Below are 22,441 nucleotides of genomic sequence, written 5' to 3'. Positions count from 1 at the left end.
CTCCAATATCCGACCAACCGCCCATCCATCCAAGGAAGGAAGCTTAATGCTATGACACCACGTTAAACGAATAAAGGCACCAGAATCCCGATTGTGAGCTGAACAGAATCCACTCATTTGTTCACATTCTGAAAACGTTTGGAGACCCTCCCACAGGCCAGGCAGACAGTAGAGAACCCAAATACATATGTTGGTTTAACATCTCCCCCCGCCACTGGACTACATGTTCGCCGAGGGCAGGGAGTTTGGTGTGCTTTCTTCCTCATGCACCCCCTCTGCCTCGCGTGACCCTCGCCCGCAGTGGTCCCTCCATCAGCTTCTGCTGAATGACTCTAAGAGAACCTCCTTGGAAGGAACAGAAGCCCCTCACAGCTCAGCTCTCCGAGCCAAGAGCGTGCCTTTCCTTGTATCCCCGCTCCCAGGACAGTCGACCCATGTTTGTCGAATAAATGAATGAACGAATGAACAAGGAGAAGAAACCATAATGCTGATGTTACTGGTGCTTTAAAGACACGTGTGATTTCCGACTGGGTCCTGGGAGGCCCTCACAGCGGGTTTTGTGATCTTTTGCCGAGCTCCCATTCAAGGATGTATTTCAAGGGGCACGAGAGTCCGGCTCAGACCACTGCTGCAAGACTGTGGGCCTGAACCCCCAGCTGCCCTCCCCTCCTAGAGCAATTACCTGGTCTCCAGAAGGAGGTGGGCTCAGCTGTTGCCATGGAAACTGCTGCTGGGGGAGGGGGGAGGAGAGAGACTGGAAGTTGTCCCCCCCATCAGTGTGTGTGTGTGTGTGTGTGTGTGTTGCGGGGGGTGTTCCCAGTGCTGGTGAGCGCACCTTAGTGCGTCATACAAGTCCACTGACAGAAGGAATGTCCCCCCCGCCGCCCCAGTCCACGCGCAGTGCTCCTGGTGGATTGGATTGTTACAGGAACTTGAGATACTAAGGCAACCTGCTTGCCTGTTCTCTGTCGACAGACGCTTGTTTCCCTTTCCCTTTTTTTTTCCACCACAAAGAATACGAGAACGGCCCCCGTCCCTAGCACGGTGCCTGGCACACACGGTGTTGCCTACGCATTGCAGTGGGCATTCTTGTACCTGAGTCCTTGTGGGGATCGAGGGGAGCCCCCTGTCCGGGGCACACACCGGGAGCAGAACTGCTGGGCTCAGGGCGGCTTCCTCAACCCAGCGTGGCTGACATTTGGGGCCAGTTATTCTTTTTTTGGGGGGGAGGCTGTCCTGTGCATTTTAGGATGTGCAACATCATCCCTGGTCTATTCACTAGATGCCCTGCCCCCCGCCCGTTGTGACAACCAAACGTGGTTGTACTCGCTGCCAAATATCCCCTCGGGCGGGAGAAGCAGAGACTGTCCCCCGGGTTACATAGCCCCTGTTGCTGGGTGCAGCCTCCCTGTCGACTGAGGACCCAGTTCCCAAATGGGGGGATCGCTGGGTCAAAGGGTGTTCGGACCGATGGCTAAAACGTGGACCCGAAAGGCAGCACCAGACCACGCCTCACACGGGCCACTGATGAACCCGTGTCTCCAGCCACACCCTCGCACGCTCCCCGTATTTCCATCTAGCGTGGAAAGTGGCGCCTCACTTTGACTTCCATGTCCACTCTGCCAGGTGGGAGAGGTGGGGTATCTCTCCGAATGTTCTCTTCCACGCGCAGCTTCTTGCCAGCCCTTTGCTCGCCCTTTCTTTCTGGTCTTCAGCTTCGGTCTTTTGGACACGTCTGCGCCCTTTGTATACGAACCACGAAGTTCGGACTGTGCTGCCTCTGTCTTTGCCAGCTTCTTGCTCCCCTTCCCTTGGCACCTGTGGGTTCCGTCTGGATGAAGCCACGTTCGCCCCTCTTCTCTATTCTGTGTGTTGGTTGTTGCTTCTTCACCCAGATGCTTCACAGTGCGCGGCCACTAAACAGTCACCCCCTTTCTGCCCGAGCGGACAGTGCCCAGCTCCGGTGGCCACAGACGGAGTTTGGGGCTCAGCGTCACAGAAAAGAGGGCTCCAGTGGCTAATGTCTCGCCGTCGCTCGGGGTGTGGACAGCAGGCCGCCAAAGACCAGGCCTCGAGCAGCGGAAGATGGCAGATGAGTTCGCATGCGCACAGACGGAGTCCTGCCCCGGAGACAGATGACGTGAGATTGTCTGGATGGGCAGCAGAACCAAATCCAAGCGCATTCACACTCCGGAAGGAGAGGACGCCAACAGCGGAAGGTCGACCTGGCCAGAGGGTGCCAAGGGCAGCGTGTAGAAGGCCTGCCTCACTGAGAAGCCGTCTTGGGAAGGGGTGGGCTCAGCCGGACTTCTCTGCGCAGAGCCTGGGCCTGGCCAGTGGGGTGACCGGCACTCCTGGTGTGCCTGGGGCTGCTAGACCGTTGTTAGAAATGCAGGAATAACAGGCCCCACCAGACCTACTCAGTCAGCTGCCAGGTGATTCAAAAGCACAGAAAAATCTGAGAAGCGCTGCTTTAGGAGGCAGAGCCGCGGACAGAGGAGACGTGGGAACAAGGCTGGCCTGGCGGCATCCGACCTCACCGTGCGGCTCTCTGCAGCCTGGGTCCCCCACCCTCACCACCAGGAGCAGGACAGAGGGACCTGGAGCTGCCACACCCCCTCCTGGCCGTATTAACCAGGCCTCTCACTGTCTGTGCTTCTGACGCTGTGACCTCTCGGGGCCTAGCTAACCCTGCAGGGACCGCCCTCGAGGGACAGCTCATTCCGAGAGACGGGAAACCAGCGGAGCGTGCCTCTTGTACGCACGCCAGATCCAGAGCCCACCCCCCACCTGCTCCGGGGGGCGCTCACCCTCTGGGCCGCTGTCCACCCGCCCTCAGGCGCCCGACAACCAGGGGCAGCCCCTGCGCCCCACCGCTCGGGAAACGATCCAGGCGAGCCGACCCTAAGCCTGCTTCCTCGGCCTTGCCTGCTCCTTCCCACAGAAGCCACGGCCCAGGCTCTTGCTGCGGGTCCCCCTCGCGCCCTCTGCCTCCTGGCCGACGCGCTGCTTCCCTGCGTGGCCCCTGCCTGACCGGGCGTGCCCTCTCCTCTCGAGAATGGTGAGTAGCCACTGACGTTTTCAGAGGCACTCATCTCCTGACCTGTGTTGACCTGGCCACGCCTAAGTCATAATGAAGCCTGTATTTTAAAATACTCGGTCACGGTGGGGCTGGGCAGGAACCCTGGGCACGGGGCCTTGGAGGCACCCTTTCCAGACACAGAGATCTACCAGTTCTGCCTCAAAATGCTCCGTGTTTCGTTACTGACCATCTTTCTCATTTCCTGCAGTAACCTCCTCATTGTTCTGCTTCCTTCCCCCAGTAAAATGGCCCTGTCCCTCCCTGATTCACGCTCCAGTTGCTCTGGGGATGAAAGCCCCCCTCCATACTGGCCCCACAGCTGGACGCATCAGAGCTTTCCCAGAGGAGGCCTGGCGGGAGGCAGGCTGCTGGGGAGAAGGGGGTCCAGGACTTCTCCGGCGGGTTGGTTTGCGAAGTTCTGAACCCTAGCGCGCCAGGCTCTGCACTGCCTGCAAGCTGGTGTGTGAGTGTGGAGAGGTGGGTGCACGTACGTTACCACGTGCGACATGTCAGAGCACAAATTAACACACGGACACTCTTCACGTGGCCTGAGTGTGTGCGGTGAGCATCGCAGAGCTCAGATGGCAAGTGTTCACTGAGCGTTTACTACGCAGCTGGCCTGTGACCCTTCCCACAAATGTGGGAACCACAGGTCGAGCTACGCTGCCATTCTTTCCTTTTCTCTGTGATTAAAACTTTGGAACAGTTACGAGAGACGTGGTTGCAAAAGAAACTATGTTTGTGCTTTAGAAATGGATCCCTCCAGCACGGTGTCCACAAGGCGCATCTTTCAGAAGGAAATTCTCTAGATCAGGGACCGTTCCAGGGTGGGGTCTTCACAAGGCTTCATCCGGCCCCCGGGATAACTTCTAACAGCTTCACCCAGGGAGGAGGATCCTCCATCACTATTCGGCTCCCACTTAAAATGCTGGCCTGTCCCATTATCCCCTCCCGGCCACCATGCTGGCCCAAGCATCCCCCGCCGGAGTCCCAGATGGCTAGCCCAGCCTCCTCCTCCGCTCCCTCCACCACGGACTCCGCGCCTCAGCCAGGGTGCGGTTTCTGACAGGCAGGGGGTCAGTACTGTACGGAGTTCATACTGCATCCGCTTTGGTCTTCCCATGAATCCAACACAACCGGTAGATTCTTAATGAATGCAGCTGAAGTGCCCAGAGACACAGACCGAAGGGGACTCTCACAGCGTGTCTGTGAGACAAAATGATTGGAAACAAGACTATAGAACACAGGAATGGCGCACAAAAATGAGAACTTCGCACTGTTTTAATTAAAAGATAAAAACAAATTTCTCTCCCTTTGAAAACACAATCAAAATTCTGGAGAAATATTTTATATCAGGGGACATCGTCACGAGGGAAGAAAATCGGATGACAAGCTGCAGAAACACAGCCCCGATCTCGAGTAAACACTGACAGGCTTATCTGGGCAGCGAGCACAGAGAAACAGAAACAGCCTCCAAAAAACAGGCACCACGGCGGAGCCGCCGCCTGATTTGGGATAAAATTCAGAGACACAGCAAATCTCGAGGACCCTTCCTGCTCTCTGACCCATAGCTCGACCTGTGGAAATCTCCCCCGGGGAGCGAATGCGGCACATGGAGGCCGATCTGAGCGCAGGTTGGCCATGCCGCTGTTGTCTCGGAGAGAGAAATGTTAGGACAACGTTCTCCCTTCCCAGAGGCAGTCGAGGGTCCCCCGCAGTCCCGGAGGTCTCTACCCAGCTGTGTGGAGCCCCTCACACTTCCAAATCCTCCCCTTTCCCAGGGAGGGAGGCCACCAGCTCCCTAACGCAGAAACGGTGTAGGTTCAAGAATTGTCAAGAGTTCTACCAGAGAAATAACCGGTGGTGTTACAAGCCGAATTGTGTCCCCCCAAACTCATAAGCTGACGTCCCAGCCCCCAGCACCTCCGAGTGTGAGTGTACTTGCACACAGGCCTTTAAAGAAGTAATTAAGGTAAACTAAGGTCGTCAGGGTGGCCCCTAATCCAATGTGACTGGTGTCCTCGTAAGAAGAGATCAGGACACGGACACGCACACGGGAAAACCATGGGGGGAAACGGGGAGAAGGCGGCCGTCTGCAGGCCAGGGAGAGAGGCCTCAGGAAACCCAGCCCTGCGCACACCTGGATCTCAGACTTCCAGCCTCCAGGACTGGGAGAGAACACATTTCTGTTGTTTAGACGGCTCAGCCTATGGGGCTTTATCACGCAGCCCAAGCAAACTGGTAGAGGTAGGACATATACGTACATGCATATGTGTGTGTGTGTGTATGTGTGTACACGTGTATTTGCATGTACATACGTGAGTGCGTACACGTGTATTTGCATGTACGTACGTGAGTGCATACACGTATTTGCATGTATGTACGTGAGTGCGTACACATATTTGCATGTACGTATGTGTGTACATGTATTTGCATGTATGTACATGAGTGTATACAAGTATTTGCATGTACGTGTGTACAGGTGTATTTGCATGTACGTACGTGTGTACACATATTTGCATGTACGTATGTGAGTGTGTACGCGTGTATTTGCATGTACGTGTATACACGTATTTGCATGTACGTGAGTGTGTACACGTATTTGCATGTACGTGTGTACACGTGTATTTGCATGTACGTATGTGTGTACACGTGTATTTGCATGTACGTGTGTACACGTGCATTTGCATGTATGTATGTGTGTACACGTGTATTTGCATGTACGTATGAGTGTGTACATGTATTTGCATGTACGTATGTGAGTGCGTACACGTGTATTTGCATGTACGTATGTGAGTGCGTACACGTATTTGCATGTATGTGAGTGCGTACACGTATTTGCATGTACATATGTGAGCGCGTACACGTATTTGCATGTACGTATGTGAGCGCGTACACGTATTTGCATGTACGTCTGTACACGTGCATTTGCATGTACGTATGTGTGTACACGTGTATTTGCATGTACGTATGAGTATGTACATGTATTTGCATGTACGTGAGTGCGTACACGTGTATTTGCATGTACGTATGTGAGTGCGTACACGTATTTGCATGTATGTGAGTGCGTACACGTATTTGCATGTACGTATGTGAGCGTGTACACGTGTATTTGCATGTACGTGAGTGTGTACGTATTTGCATGTACGTATGTGAGCGTGTACACGTGTATTTGCATGTACGTGAGTGTGTACACGTATTTGCATGTACGTATGTGAGTGTGTCCACGTATTTGCATGTACGTATGTGCATGTATGTGTGTACGTGTATTTGCATGTATATATGTGTATGTACGTGCGTACGTATATGGAGGTACAGGTGTATGTTTGCACGTATAGATACGTTTCTTAGTACATACAGATACAGACAGACTTGCCTATAACCATGTTTGGGTTTTTTTTAAGGGACTCATTTCAAGGAATTGGCTCACATGGCTGTGGGTCTGGCAAGTCTGAGATGCGTGGGACTGGCTGGCAGGCTGGAGACTCAGGCAGGAGCTGAGGCTGCAGTCTTGAGGCAGAATTCTTCCTCGGGAAACCTCAGTGTTTGCTCTTCAGGCCTTTCAACTGATCGGAGGAGGCCCACCCACATTCTCTAGGAAAGTCTCCTTACTGCAAGTCAACTGATTGTAGATGCTGACCACATCTACCAAATACCTCACAGCAACACCCGGATTCAAGTTTGACTGAGTAACTGGGGATGAGCGCCTGGCCAAGCGGACACAAAACCAGCATTGTCCCTCCAATGGTCCCCTCCATCCACCAGTCCTGGCTTTTCATCCACAATGGTGCCAACATGGACTTTCTTTTTTTATTTTTTAAGATTTTTAAAATTAATTCATTTATGAGAGAGAGAATGCACGCAAGCAGGGGGTAGGGGCAGAGCGAGAGGGAGAAGCAGACTCCCCGCTGAGCAGGGAGCCCAACGGGCTCGATCCCAGGGCCCCGGGATCATGACCCGAGCTGAAGGCAGATGCTTAACTGATTGAGCCCCCTGAGTGCCCCCAACATGGACTTTCTTAAAAGAAAAGGCACCTGTGTATACATCTTGGGTTAAAACACATCTGTGGATCCTCACATTGCTCTTTAGATAAAGACTCCATTCCTTTTTTTTTTTTAAAGATTTTATTTATTTCATTGTGAGGGAGAGAGTGCAAGCAAGCAGGGGGGAGGGGCAGAGGGAGAGGCAGACTCCCCGCTGAACAGGGAGCCCAATGCGGGGTTCAATCCCAGGACCCCAGGATCATGACCTGAGCAGAAGGCAGACGCTTAACCGACTGAGCCACCCAGGCATCCCAAAGACTCCATTCCTTACCACAATGCAAAAGCTGTTCAAACTCCAGAATTTCTATAGGGGAAGGAGGTTTGGAGGCGCCCTGGTTGGGGAAGTATATTGATTTGCGAGGACTATTGTAACAAAGCTCCGCAGTGAGGGCTCACACAACAGAAATGTATTGTCTCACGGTTCTGGAGGGGAGAAGGCCGAGATCCAGGTGTGGGCAGGGGTGGTTTCTCCTGCGGCTTCTCTCCTCGGCTTGTAGACAGCTGTCTTCTCCCTGGTCCTCACCCGGTCTTCATTCTGTGTGTGTCTGTGCCCACATTTCGTCTTCTTGTAAGGACATCAGTCATACTGGACTAGGGTCCACCCTAGTGATCTCATTCTAAGTTGATTACCTCTGGAAAGACCCTGTCTCCAAATGTGGTCACATTCTGGGGCCCTGGGAGTTAGGACCTCAACAGACAAACTCCCAGGGCAGACGTAACAAGAAGCAAGCAGTTCCTTGCTGTGAGGCTGTGTTTGCACAAAGTGATGAACTATCATGCAAAACGGGCATATGGTTATAGTGCAAAGGATGCACAACAGCTTTATGCCAAAAGACAAACCCTACGAAGAGACAGGTATGTATGTGAACTTAACTTAGACACACACAGGTGAAGCAATAAAAGTTAGTTCTTCTTATTGATTTGGTTTCAAATTGAACCAATTACAGAGATTTTAGTTACATAAGCATATTTAGAATCAGGCTGGAATCACAGCTGAACATCAGTCGAACCAGAAAATAACTAAGAGAAAGGATTTCCACTCCCCTACCTCCCCCCAAAAAACCCACCCCAGAATGATTACTGACAGGACCAGGGGAGAAAATATGCAAAATGACAACCAGAATGAAGTATTTTTGTGGTTTGGAAGTAGAGATCGCTAAAACACTGGCCAGGTCTGTGCTGTTTCTGAGAAAACGGCTCTCTTCCTGAGTTCAGATGGCAACATCTCTACTGCTTGGATCCCAGCCAGGCATTTAGCGTTTGAATCAAGGGAGAAATTCCACGGTGGGTCATTGAACTGAAGTTTTCTCTAACTGCTTCTTCTCAGGGTATCCAGTCAGAAATGTCATTCCCTTCTGACCTGCTTTTCTATTCAGGTTCGACCCAAATTCCTCCCCGGGTCAAAGGACTCCTTTTCTTACTCACGACAAGAGAGCGTGGGTGAATATTTTTATAATCTTGGGGTAGAAGAGGCAGCAGCAACCATAATGCTAAAACCAAAACACAGAAAATGTTGATATGTGTGATTCCCTAACAACTGAAAACTTACACATAATGGGGTGCCTGACTGGCTCAGCCTGAAGAGCTTCGACTCTTGATCTCAGGGTTGTGAGTTTGAGCCCCACCTTGGGTGTAGAGATTACTAAAAAAAAAATAAATAAACTTAAAAAAAAAAAAACTGGATAGCAAAACCAAAAGGAAGAGTTTATTTCCTCTCTATCCAAATGACAAGAATGAAAAAAAAGTACAATATTTTAGGTTTGCAAATAGTGGAGAAAAATCTCGAAATGTTGGTAGAAAAGGTGGATGTTAATAACATCATTATTCATAATGGTCAAAAATTGGAAGCAACCTATTTGGGCAATCCATCACCATGAAAAGAGGCATATGCGTATCATGGAATACTACTGAGCAATAAGAAGGAACAAAATATTAATTATTGGATAATTAATATTACTAAACGAAACACCAATACACAGAGCAACACGGATGAACTCAAAAACATTATGTTGGGTGAAAAAAAAGGTCAAGGCAAAATACTGAATGATTTCCTTTACATGAAATTTTAGAAAGGCAAAAGTACAGTGACTGAGAGCAAATCAAAGGTTGCTTGGCGGTGGGCCTACGGAGGGGACTCAGGCAAAGGGCACGGGGACCTTTTTGGAGAAATTAAATGTTCTGTATCTTGATTGTGATGGTTGTTACAGGACTGTACACCATTACTAAAATGTACCAAACTGTACACAAAAAATGGGCAAATCATAGTATATATAAATTATACTTCAATAAACCTGAAGGGTTTTTTTTTTAAATTTCAACTTTGCCAACCTTTGTTCCACGTTGAGAACATCATTCTTACAGCACAGAACCCTGGGGTGTGGTGGGAGCAGGGGAGACAAATATTCCCTCCTTCTACAGACATTGATTAACCGCCTTTTGTATGCTTGGCTGGGATCTTGAACCCACATAGAGCTGACCTGAGAGCCTAGAAAATGCCATTCTCTGCAGCCTCGGTTGCCATGGCAATGGCTGGAGCTTGCCTCTGCTGATGGCAGCAGGTCAGTGCTCTTGAGGTGGACAGAGAGGCAGAGGGAGGCTCGGGGAGGCTCAAGTTTTCTCCATCAATGCTTGCTTGCACATTGGTTTTTAAACACCTTAAAAATATGCTCTTAGCTGAGGTTCTTAAGAAGGGGGCTGCAGTAGGGTATGTGAGCCCCTGCTTTTGCTTGAGTAAGAAACTGGCTGGCTGGCTTCGACAAGAACAGAAGCTGTGGCAAGAACACGGGGTGGGTCCCGGACTCCCGAGGAAGCCCACACACCCAGGCGGGGAGGCTCTGTAGCCAGACCCCTGTCTTCAGGGTGAGTTTTTGGAAATTTGTGTTGGCTCCTGGCTGTCCTCTCTGCTCACTGCCATCTCGTCCAGTCCCCTGGATACGCTAACGATTTGCTTCTCTAAGATCCCCACCCTGGTTCCCCAGGCCCAGGCCCAGACCTCCCTCTGGAGCTGTGCGTACATCCCAAATCCCACAAGGTTTGGCACTTCCATCTCAACCACTTTCAGCACGGGCCTCATTCGCAATGAAAAGTGAGGCCCATCAGCACATCAGATCAAATCGCTCTTTAAGATAGACCTCAGCCATTCTACTCACTCCCAAATGCCTCCCAAATCCTCCCATCCTCTCCTAAAACCCTGCCATGACCCTGCCTGGCCTAACCCCATAGTGTGGCACTTAGATCGGTGGTCTCAAAAGTGGTCATATACATAAATAAATTACTGGAACTTCCTTTTTTTTTTTTTTTTTTTTTTTAAATCTTATCCTCTGGAAATTTTCCAAGTTTTATCTTGCACATAACACTAAACATAAATTATTAAAAGTACATTAAAAGAATTAACAAAATCTTTCTTTCTAGGCATGCCACGGCCAGCTCCCCTGGCATCTCCCTGCCTCCCCTTTCCCTCCTCCTGCCTCCTTCCCTGAGGCGAGAGTGAGTCTTCCATATTGCATCCTTAAGCAGAGCCTTTCAGAGCTGCATTAGTTTGGGCACAATTTCTCCAGTTACCAACCCAAATCACTCTTGTATCCTTTCTGTTTTCTTTGATTCCATTGCACCCACAGAAACTGAAAATTCAACCCATCATGGGTAGACCAGTTGTTCCAAAAACTGGATGGGCCTGTGAGAGGTTCTCAATGGATATTTTTGCAGAGAAGATATACAAATAGCCAAGAAGCACATGAAAAGACAGTCAATGTCATTAGCCATTGAGAAAATTCAACTCGTAACTACAATGATATACTACTTTGCACCCACTGGGATGGCTATAATAAAAAAGACAGACAGTCATTGGTAAGAATGTAGAGAAATTGGGATACTCATAAATGCTGGTGGGGATATGAAATAATTCAGCTCCATTGGAAAACAGTCTGGAAAGTCCTCAAAAGGTTTAAATATGGACTTACAATATGACCCAGCAATTCCATTCTTCAGTATACGCTTAAGAAAAATGAAAACAGGGGAGCCTGGGTGGCTCAGTCATTAAGCGTCTGCCTTTGGCTCAGGTCGTGATCCCAGGGTCCTGGGATCAAGCCCTGCATCGGGCTCCCTGCTCCACGGGAAGCCTGCTTCTAACTCTCCCACTCCCCCTGCTTGTGTTCCCTCTCTCGTTGTGTCTCTCTCTGTCAAATAAATAAATAAAATCTTTAAAAAAATTAAAAAAGAAAAATGAAAACTTAAGTCCACAAACACAAACTTGTATATAAATGTTTACAGCAGCATTATTCATAATAGCCCCAAAGGGAAAACAACCCAAATGTTCATCAACTTATGAACAGATCAATCAAATGTGGTTTATCCATACAATGGACTATTATCCAGCCAGAAAAAGGAAGGAAGTACTGATTCATGTTCCAACATGGATGAACTTGAGAACATTAAGCCAAACGGGAAAAGCTATACACAAAAGTCATGTATTGTAGGATTCAGAATAGGAAAATCTCTAGAGACAGAAAGTAGATTTTAGTGTGTTGTCTAGGGCAGGGGGCACTAAAGCTAAATGCAGGGTGATTGCTAATGAACACGGGGAGATAAAAATGTCCTAAAATTGAACTGTGGTGATGGTCACACAACCCTGCAAATAAAAACCATTGAATTATACACTTTAAATGGGTGAATTGTAGAGTATGTGCATGATATCTCAATAAAGCTATTATTAAAAAACTGAAAAGCAAATTCTTATTTATTTAGTTTTGCTCTGAAGGCATTACGGAATTTTATTCCATGAGAGTAGGCTGGCATTATATATCACAATGTGGAATGTCCACACACCACTGCTATTTGCACACCAGGACCCCAGATAAAGCCTTCTGATGGGAATCCAGAAAATGAGGGGGCAGGACATTCACCCCAGAAAGTGTGTGGTGGGTGGGTGGGTAGGTGGGGGGGAAACTGATGAATGATGGAAATCAGGAACACAATCTGCAAAACAGATGGCTAGTATTTAATATTTTTATGGTTTGGAAATAGAGGTCTTCAGAACACTGGCTGGGTTGTACTCCTTCCGAGAAAGCCAGTCCCTTCCTGAGTTGGATGGCAACATATATATTGCTTGGATTCCAGTCCAGCATTTAGCTCATTAATCAGGGAAAAATTCCATGGTGGGTTGTTGAACTGAGGTTTTATCTGGCAACTGGGCCCAATGTTGACATTCAAACTCCTTCTCAAGGACTAAGAGTCTCCAGTCAGAAAGGTTTGTCATCTAAACCTCTTTTCTATTTATTTAGGTTGGGCCCACGTCCTTCCTGCTGTCTTCAAAGACCCTACAGCAACACTGTAGGGTTATACTGTGAGCCACGTGTCTAATTTTAAGTTTCTATTAGTCACTGTTCTTCCTGATCTTAATTTTCTGTTAGCCATAAAAAGAAATAGATGGGATGAACTTTAATGATACTTTCCATTTAACTTAGTATGTCGACAACATTACCTTTTCAACGTGTAATCAATACAAAGATTGTGGGTGAGATATTTTGCATCCTTTGTTTATATCTAGTTTTTGAAACTCACTCTGTGGCACATCTCAATTCAGACTGACCACGTTTGAAAGGCTTACTAGCCACGTGGGACTGCTGGCTATTCCACTGGATAGTTCGGTCCTAGAGTTTAGTCTGAGCAGGAAAAACAGTGTTCAGGGCAGGGCCTCCATTTCACAGGCAGGACAAGGAAACTGAAGAGAATTAAAAAAAATTTTTGTTGTTGTTTTTTTTATTAAGTAATCTCTACACCCGACGTGGGGCTCGAACTCACAACCCCGAGATCAGAGTCTCACGCTCTACGGGCTGAGCCAGCCAGGTGCCCCGAGAATATTTCTGAAGCTATGAGATGAAGAAGGATTTCCTAAACATGACACAAAAGTCAACGAACATAAAATAACAAATGTATCAATCTGACTTCACAACACTTGAAAACATCTGTGCAGGAGAGCCGTAAGCAAGACTAGAGTGGCTGCCCCAGGTCAAATCTGCAGAAACAGAAATGACAGTCAAGTCAACGTACAGAGAGTCAAGTCAGGGGAAATGCTGCATATCGAAATAGAAAAGCGGGCAAAGGATGCGAACTGACTATTGACAAGAAGATGTCTGTGTGGGCGATAAACATAAAAAAGACTTATTCCACCACACCTTTAATATCAAAAGACATCCAAACCAAAAAGTAGCTGTCACTCTAGAGTGGTGCGAAGTCGAAAAAAAAATCATTCTAAAGTGAGGCAGGTTGGGGCATTTGGCTGCCTTAGTCGGTGGAGTGTGTGACTCTGGACCTCAGGGTCATGGGTTTAAGCGCCACATTGGGCATGGGGCCCACTTAAAAAAAAACTGTCCATGACGTTGGGAAGGTTGTCGGGAACGGACATTCTCAAGTGCAGGTGGCTGGGTGTGGGTTTGGTGATCGGCACCAAAGCTTAAAGTGTGCGTGTGCTTTGGGCCTAGCAAGTCCGTTTGTGGGAAACCTGCTGTCCGTGAACACTCACAGATATCCAGGAACCCACGGAGTGGTTATCACATCTTTGTCCGCCAGAGCAAGCAGTGGGCGACGAGTGTATACAACGCGCGCCCAAAAACGTACTAACCACTCGTGATGTCACGTGCAGCCATCAAATGAAATAAACTCGTTCCTCCGGTAACACCCTCAGGAAGATGACCAGGAGAAATTCCCCACCACGTGGGCAAGACGACGGAACAAGAACGGTCCCTGCAACCTTCTTCTGTTCGATAAATGGTTACTAATCCCCAACAACGTGCCAGGCACCGAAGGAGACATTCACAGTGATAGCACAGAGAATTTAAAGATCGGCACGGGGAACAGCTCTAAGGCCCATCGAGGGGAGCATGAATACGGATGTGTGTGCACACACACAAATGTTCCCCAGTCAGCAGGGATACATACGCCTAAGGAATGCGGTCTTCACAACGGCAGCAAACGGCTCGGTGAGGCCTTGACCTCACGCCCGCGACTCTGCTGGGGCGACACCCGCTGCGTTTTAATCTCCTTCACTGCAAGCACGTGCTCTCCCTTCCTTCACATTCCTTCCTCCTCCGCTAACGTCCCCGAAAAATAAGGAGACCGAATGAGCACATTTCCTAGAATCTGATGCTTAACCCGTGTGCGCCCTACAATGAGAACTTTCTCTGACACGTAGATGTGTGGTGGGGGTGGGGGTATACCTATCCGTTCCTTCAGAAAGACCACTGTGTGCCGGGATGTGGTTTTGAACCCACACGTATTAGCCTTCGCAGGCCATGGAAAATTCCAGTCTCGAAAGCTCTTTCCTCAGCACCAGCCCCCCAAACTGGGCCCCTGAGCTGAGGTTTCCATGACAATAGCCTGAGCCACCTCTCCCGCTCACGCTCACCGGCAGGGGAAGGGGGAGAGCAGAGCAGAGCTCCTGACCATCAAGTGCCCTGGTGGGGAGAAGGCGGGGACTTCAGGGTGGGCTGAAGCCCACTGTCCCCCCAACAGGGGTTCATGCCCAACTCCCCTCTTCAGAATCAATGTCCTCCAAACCGGGGTCTCTACATCCTCATTTTCAGCTTCTCGTTGACGGCAAACGCCCTCTGCCTGGAGAAAATCATGACGAAGGCAGGATGAGTGGGGAGGGTGGGAGACACAAGGCTGGAGGGGGCATCAGGATCGTATGGTCTTTCGGATGCCATACACCTGGGTGGTACCCAGGAATCTGCATTTCTAACGGGTTCCCAGGTGACGCTTAGCTGGTCCACTTATAACACTTTAGGAATGATTGGTCTTACGCTTACCGCTGAGTTGCACTCCACAGACCAGCTTGGACCTCCAGCCTCTGGAACTGGGAGAAATTTAAAACAACTGGAACCGTTGTTTAAGCCCCCAGTCTGCGGTATTTCGTGATGGCAGTTGGAGCGGGCGAATACACCTACTGAGTCAGAATCTGCATTTCGGCGCAATTTCCAGATGCTTCATGGACACAGTAAAGTTTGGGGAGCACTGCTGTGTTCTGCTGGGTAGTGACCTCGGGTTAATAATAGTCCCTGATTATATCACACCTTCCTAGCGGGTGGGAAAGCCCTTCTTGTTGAGTTCCTCAAAACTTCGACAACTGCTTGGCTCTCCCTTCATTCTGGCTGAGCAATGCCATCCTCGCCTTGGCTCCGCTCCTCCCGGAGACCCCACGTCTCTATCCCCAGCCCAGATCTCCCTCCCGAATCCCACCCATGTTCCATACCAGATGTGTGTTTGGACCTCCGACTCCACAAATTTCAAAATTGATCTCTTTGTCGACAGCAAAGCGAGTCTTCTCTCCAGAACGCATCTCCGCCTACACCATGGGTGATTCTCCTTTGCTTTCTTCTGCTCTCTGACTCTCTGACTCTCTGTCCTAAGGTGTCCCCCGGATTATAATCAATGGGCCTTTGTTCTCTGCACCTAGAACGGTTTCTGAGTTGTAGCATCCTTGAGATTGAGAAATAGTGAGTGTGAGCAATACCACTTTCCTAGTTATATGGTTCACATGAGGAATCCCAGTAGAGAAAGGCTCTCATCCAGACCAGAGGTTCTCAAACTTGACGGATATCAGAACCCACAGGGGGCTTGTTCGAGCTGAAAGTGATGGGCCCCACTCCCAGAATTTCTGAATCAGTAGGTCTGGGATGGGGCCAGAGAACACGCATTTCTGACAAGTTCCCAAGTGATACCAAGGTTGCTGGCCTAAGGAACATTCCTGACAACCACAACTTTCAAGTAACAGATAAGAGGAAAAAAAATCAAAAGGAAAATAGGTATTAAGTTTTTACTGTGAGCCAGACCTGGGACAGCCACTCAAGTATATACTCTAGAAATATGCATAAAAAACCATCCTTAAAAAAGACCGGGTACCTGGCTGGCTGAGTCTAAAGAGCACGTGGCTCCTGATCTCGGGGTCATGAGGTAGAGAGCCTCGTGTTGGGCGTAGAGCCTACTTTGAAAAAAAAAAGAAAGAAAAACCACAACAAACATCCCCCACATAAATAAGCCCAACCGATTCTTCTAAGAGCGTGTGTCTTTTGGAGCGGTTTTAGGTTCACGGCAAACTTGAGGAGAAGGTACCGAGACTTCCCAGGCACCCCCGTCCTGACACATACACAGGCTCCCCCACTATCAACACCCCCACCGGAGGCGACATACGCTGCAGTGGGTGAACCTGGGCTGACATCGCGGTCGCCCACAGTCCGCAGCGTGCACTAGGGTTCATCCTGCTGTTCAGCACTCTCTGGGCTTGGACGAATCATAATGACCTGCATCCACCACTGCAGGATCAGACGGGGTAGTTTAACTGCCCTAAAAACGCTCATGCCCCACCTGTGCATCCCTCCTGCCCCCAGTTCCACTCATCTGTTCACTGTCCCATAGTTGCACATTTTCCAGAACACCCCACAGGTGCAATCACACGGTGCAGCCTTTTCAGATTGGCTTCTCTCACTTAGTAACAGACATTCACGCTTCCTCCATGCCTCTTCATGGCTTGAGAGCTCATTTCTATTTAGCATTGAATAATAGTCCACGGTCTGGATCCCAACTGATTTTTGACAAAAGTGCAAAAGCAATGCAGTGGAGGAAGCGTCGCTTTTTCAAGGGACGGTGCTGGAGCAGCTGGGCATCCACAGGCCAAAAAAAGTTAACTGTGACCTAGATCTCACAGGAGGCAGGAGATGTACGAGCCTACACGTGCGATAAGCTTCAAAGAGCCTAAGACATACGCGCGTGTGCCCGTGCGCACACACACGTAAGAGTGAGGAAATCTGAACGAGATGGGTGGGCAGTGTCCATGTCAGTATCCTGGTTGTGATACAGTTTTGCACGATGTCACCACCGGGGGAACGTGGGTGAAGAGTACGTGGATCTTAAAACCGCATGTGAATCGATAATTATCTCAAAATAAAAACTTTAAGTAAAAGCCAGCATCCAGATAGGTCATCTCTTAATGATGCAGAATAACATTAAAAGTATTCATTCATTCATTCATTCATTCATTCATTCACAAAGGGCGTGGCTCTGTTTCATAGGTGAGGAAATGGTGTTGGGGTGACACGGGAGGATGTTCTTAGTCTCTGAAGACGCAGCTGATGTCATCAGGAGGAGAAGCGGCGACGCCTGGGCGTAAAGTGCTGAGCTTCGAGACAGACACATCTGTGGTTCATTACATGCTCATTACATAGGGCTGAAGATGTTGAAGCAAGGTGTTGAGCAGATAGCAGATAGGTAGGTGTTCATTGTACTCTTCCTGCTGCTATGGGACTCAAAAGTTGTTTTTTTTTTTAAGATTTTTATTTATTTGAGAGAGAATGAGAACGAGAGAGATCACAGAGGGCGAAGGAGAAGCAGACTCCCCACTGAGCAGGGAGCCCGATGCGGGACTTGATCCCAGGACCCTGAGATCAGGACCTGAGCCGAAGGCAGACATTGAACCAACTGAGCCACCCAGGTGCCCCAGGACTCAAAATTTTTCTTTTTTTTTTTTTAAAGATTTTTTATTTATTTATTTGACAGAGAGAGAGATAGCGAGAACAGGAACACAAGCAGGGGGAGTGGGAGAGGGAGAAGCAGACTCCCCGCTGAGCAGGGAGCCTGATGTGGGGCTCGATCCCAGGACCCTGGGGTCATGTCCTGAGCCGAAGGCAGACGCTTAACTGACTGAGCCACCCAGGGGCCCCATCAGGACTCAAAATTTTTCTAATAAAAAAGTTTAAAATAGGATTATTTGTATGGTTTAGAAATGGGAACCCCCAGATCTGCATTGGTGTTGGGCTGATTCAAAGTCAGGGGTTCTCTTACCTAATTGTTTAATTGGACGCATTTGGACACCGGCCAGATGTTTAGCTCATGTATCAGGGGACATCCTAGGGTGGGATGCTGGTCTGAGGGCTCATCGGGACCCGGGGTCCCTCCAGTGAGCCCTCCAAGGGACTCAGGAACAGGAGCCCTCCCAGCTGTCCCTCGGTCTAGTCCCACTTAAAGCTCTGTCCCCTCCCACAGGTCACTGCTCATAGTCGGCATCTACCATGGTCTAGGCCACTGCCATCTGGACCGGCCTCCACCTTGGCTTTGATGCTCCCACTCTTCGCCTTCAAGACCCTTCTCCAGCAAACAGACTGAATCCTAGTCCTCACCTGCTGGGAGGTGGTGAGCCATTTGTCAATTTGTACAAAATTTCATTTCCTTGACCCACCCCTCAATTCCATATCTAGGAATTTATCCTCAATGGAAACCGGCCCAAATGCGCTAGGAGATTAGGGCAGCCTTGTTTCTAAAATAACAAACTGCAGTCGGGTCGATAAAATATCCCCACCAGGATGAGCACAGAGCGTTTTTCTAATCAGAAGCAAATAGTCCATTTCAGTCAAGCAAGAAGAAAAAAGCTTGTAGTCCGCAATTCTGTGCTGTGCACTTATAAATGCATTAAGAGGGTAGATCTCATGCTAAGTGTCCTTACACCAATAAAATAATACAATATAAAGGGAGGAGACGAATAGTCAAACTCTTTTTCTCTCTCAAAATAAAGTCACATTTTAAAGCATATCTCATGACATGTGGAAATGCTCATGCATTACATAAAAAAGATGTTAGACTGCAAAGAATCATGCCAATTTCATGTCAAACTTTATGTGGAGGTGGACACGGTAAAAAAAGACTGGAAAATGCAGCAAAATATAACGAGTGCTTTTTACTGGACTGTCTGGTTAGGGAAGAAAAGTCGATCATTGAAGTCTGGAGCCCTAAGAACCAACTATTGGTTATATGTATATGGATGTATATCCATGTCTACATAAATATTAATATTTATTAATAATAAATATAAGGGTGCCTGGGTGGCTCAGTCGGTTAAGCGGCTGCCTTCGGCTCAGGTCATGATCCCAGGGTCCTGGGATCGAGTCCCGCATCGGGCTCCCTGCTCTGCGGGGAGCCTGCTTCTCCCTCTCCCTCTGCCTACTTGTGTTCTCTCTCTATCTCTCTGTCAAATAAATAAATAAAATCTTAAAAAAAAAAAAAAATAAATAAATAAATATAAATATTTCCTGCCTCTTCCCTGCCCCAAGTCCTAACAGGCCCCAAAGGAAAGTATGCATCTCTCCCCCGCTTAAATCACTTCAGCGGATTCCCTTTGTTCTGTGCGCAAAGGCCTGGTTCCCTCCCGTGGCGGGCAGGCTGTAGGTACTCCAGGATTTCTACAAAGGCAGCGCCTGGGGAGGGGCTGCCTCTAGGCCCTGCCGCTAAGACCCATTTGCATGATGCTTTGACTCCCACAAGCTGTCTTTAGGAAAATGCAAATGATTTCTTTGAACAGATGTGCATATGTTTGTGTGTGTGTGTGTGTGTGTGTGTGTGTGTGTGTACACAGAGGAATCGGAGTGAAATCCGTCTCATTGACGCGGCCATGACTTCAGTGCTCTGTGTAATGCGGTTTAACCAGGCATATCTGGAACCAGATGGCTATTGTGTATAAAAATCTGCAATGTGCACACACGAGCACCAGTCTGGGGCCAGGCACTCGGTCCATCAGAAGATGATGAGGCCTGGGTGACAGAGAAGCTAAGAAAGAAGAACACAGAAGGATGGAGTCTGGGAAAAGGATAGCTAGTGTTAAATATTTTCATGATTTGGAAACCCATGTCTTCGAAACAGAGGTCAACACTGAGTTGTTTCCAAGAAATCCAACCGCTTCCTGCTAGGGAGGAAATGTATGTATTGTTTGGTTTCCAGCCGAGCACTGAGCTAATGAACCACGGTGAGTCCTTGAACTAAAATATAATCTGGTGATTGGGCCAGGAAGCAACATCCAAACTACTTCTTTTCCAGGACCACAAGTTTCCAATTAGACATGTGTCTCTTAACTGATTTCAGATCTGGCCCCAATCTCTCCTGTAACACTGAGGTCTGGGGCCTTAATGAGGACCAGAGTTTCTGGGCACGGGGAGGCCAGTGTCTGCAGAGAGAGAGAGAGAGAGTTCTTTTCTGAGCCCAGTGCAACACAGGAGAACAGTTTTGCAATCGTGGGATGGGGGATGCCTTATTAAGAGGGTCCAAACACAGAACGAAAGAGTATTAATTAAACCTTATTACATAAACACTAAAAATGTAAGAACATGAAAACCCCTATCACAGTAATCAACTGGGTGAAATCACTGCATCACATAAAATCGAAGGAATTCTAGTGATAATACCCCAAAAGTGCCAATGGGTCCACACGAAAAAGCTGAACGTCAGATTACGGAAGTAGAAAAGGGGATGCAACAGGTAGGTCACGACAGAGAAAATGCAAAGGTTTTGAGAAACACGAAAGGGGCTCCAACTTCCTTGTGCCGCAAAACTGGAAGTGAGTTTGCATTCACAGCAGCCGCCGAAGGGAGAAGCAGACCAAGTGTCTGCCCGTTGACAGATGCGGGGATCAGCCAGAAGTGTCATATACACACTTGGAGACGTTACGCTACGTGAAATGAACTGGTCGTGAAAGACAAAGACCGCATGACTCCATTTATGCGAGGTACCTAGAGGAGCCCAAATCACACAGAGACAGAAGAAAGTAGAGAGGTTGTCGCCAGGGGCTGGGGAGGGGGCGTGGGGACTTCATGTTTCATGGGTATTTTAGTTTTGCCGGAGGAAAAGAGTTCTGGAGAGAGTTCTGGAGACGGATGGTGCTGATGGTCACACAGCGTGAACGTGCTTCATGTCCCTGAACCGTGTGCTTCTAAATGGTTAAGATGGTACCTTTTATGTGTATTCTACTGCAATTTAAAAAAGCAAAGCGAAACCCGGACACCCAGGCCAAAATGAAGTGTCATCGCCTTGACAAAGACGAACAGACCAGTGACCCCAGGAGTTGGCAAGAGTGGGAGGGAAGGGGCCCCTCGGGTGAGGCCAGAGGCAATCTGGGAGGCACAGTGTCCTGGAACTATTTCAGAAAGAGCCATCAGGGCGGCAGGCGAGCACGGATGCCCTTCGCCGCGGCGACGTGGTTCCTGGGAATCTGCTCGGGGTGGAAGTCGGGAAGGGCGGCCTGTCTCCATGGGGGCCACCGTGACACTGTGAACGAGAGCAGGATATGAGAAACCCGTACGTAGAAGAGACACACAAAGGTCTCACCTGCAGCAATGATGCAGCATTTTACGGTCAGGAAAAGGTGGCTTTTAAAAAAGAGAAACTTTAGGGGCGCCTGGGTGGCTCAGTTGTTAAGCGTCTGCCTTCGGCTCAGGTCATGATCCCAGGGTCCTGGGATCCAGCCCCGCATCGGGCTCCCTGTTCGGCGGGGAGCCTGCTTCTCCCTCTCCCACTCCCCCTGCTTGTGTTCCCTCTCTCCCTGTGTCTCTCTCTGTCAAATAAGTAAATAAAATCTTAAAAAAAAAAGAGAGAAACGGTATTTTAATGCCGGGGCTGACGACTTGTACTTAATTCCCAATTTAATTCACTACTGGAGATGATGTCTACACACCCTTCAGCTAGGATATTTAATTAACGATTTAAGAACTATGTGGAGAAGGAAAGTAGGACATAAAATGGCATGTGAGTAATAATCCCAGTTTTGACCAGAGATCATTCATTCATTCATTTATTCACTTACATGTACCCTAGAAGAGCATTATCCAAATAGAAATAGAAATATTCGGGCCACATATGTAACTACAGTTTCTAGTAAGCACTTTTATTTTTTACTACTTTCATTTTTAAAAAGCAAAAAGAATAAAATAGACGAAATTAATCAATACAGAAAATTTTAATGAGGTATGTAAAAAAATTTTTTCTAATACTAACTCCTGGGAATCCAGCGTGTATTTTGCGATGATAGCACATCTCCATCTGGACCAGCCAGTGGGTAACGTGTTGGACAGGTCAGGTCTAGAGGGTGCTGAGATGTTTTTGAAGCCACACGGATTCACCGTTAGAGCTTGGAAAATTCCAGACTCTGCGGCTCTTTCTCCATCCCCACAGCCTGGCCCCCTGCCCACGCTACGGTTTCCATGGCAACAGCCAGAGCCAGGCCCCGCAGTGAGGCATCAGTGCTCCAGGATGAACAGAGCAAAGCAACTAAAACAAAACAGCTTGGCTGGGGGATGGGGCGGACTAGGACAAGGCCCATCAGACAACCCCCCATGCAGCATTTGTGCATGAAAAATTGCATCATCAGACAGGGTCTGTACAAAAGAAAACAAAATTGGCTTCTCTGGGGTCTCAGCATACCCTGTTAGAAATCACAAGTCTCCCTTGTGATGAGCACCGGGTGATGTATGGACGTGTTGAATCACTACATTGTACACCAGAAACT

General features: G+C 48.6%; 1 long non-coding RNA gene across 2 annotated transcripts in view; it reads right to left on the bottom strand.

Moving 5' to 3' along the window:
• LOC118535556 (uncharacterized) overlaps positions 1-22,441 on the bottom strand; it is a 156,409-nt gene that overhangs the window by 82,407 nt on the left and 51,561 nt on the right. The window contains exon 5 of one of the 2 annotated variants that reach the window (XR_013444128.1): positions 8,270-8,615. The exons of the other annotated variant lie outside the window; for it this stretch is intronic. This is a non-coding gene — a long non-coding RNA (uncharacterized LOC118535556). Of the gene's footprint in view, positions 1-8,269; positions 8,616-22,441 lie in introns of those variants that run through there. 2 annotated transcript variants of the gene reach the window in all.

This window comes from Halichoerus grypus, chromosome 15, assembly GCF_964656455.1.
Source record: "Halichoerus grypus chromosome 15, mHalGry1.hap1.1, whole genome shotgun sequence".
NCBI classification, from domain to species: Eukaryota; Metazoa; Chordata; class Mammalia; order Carnivora; family Phocidae; genus Halichoerus; species Halichoerus grypus.
This window is presented reverse-complemented; position numbering and strand designations above follow the sequence as displayed.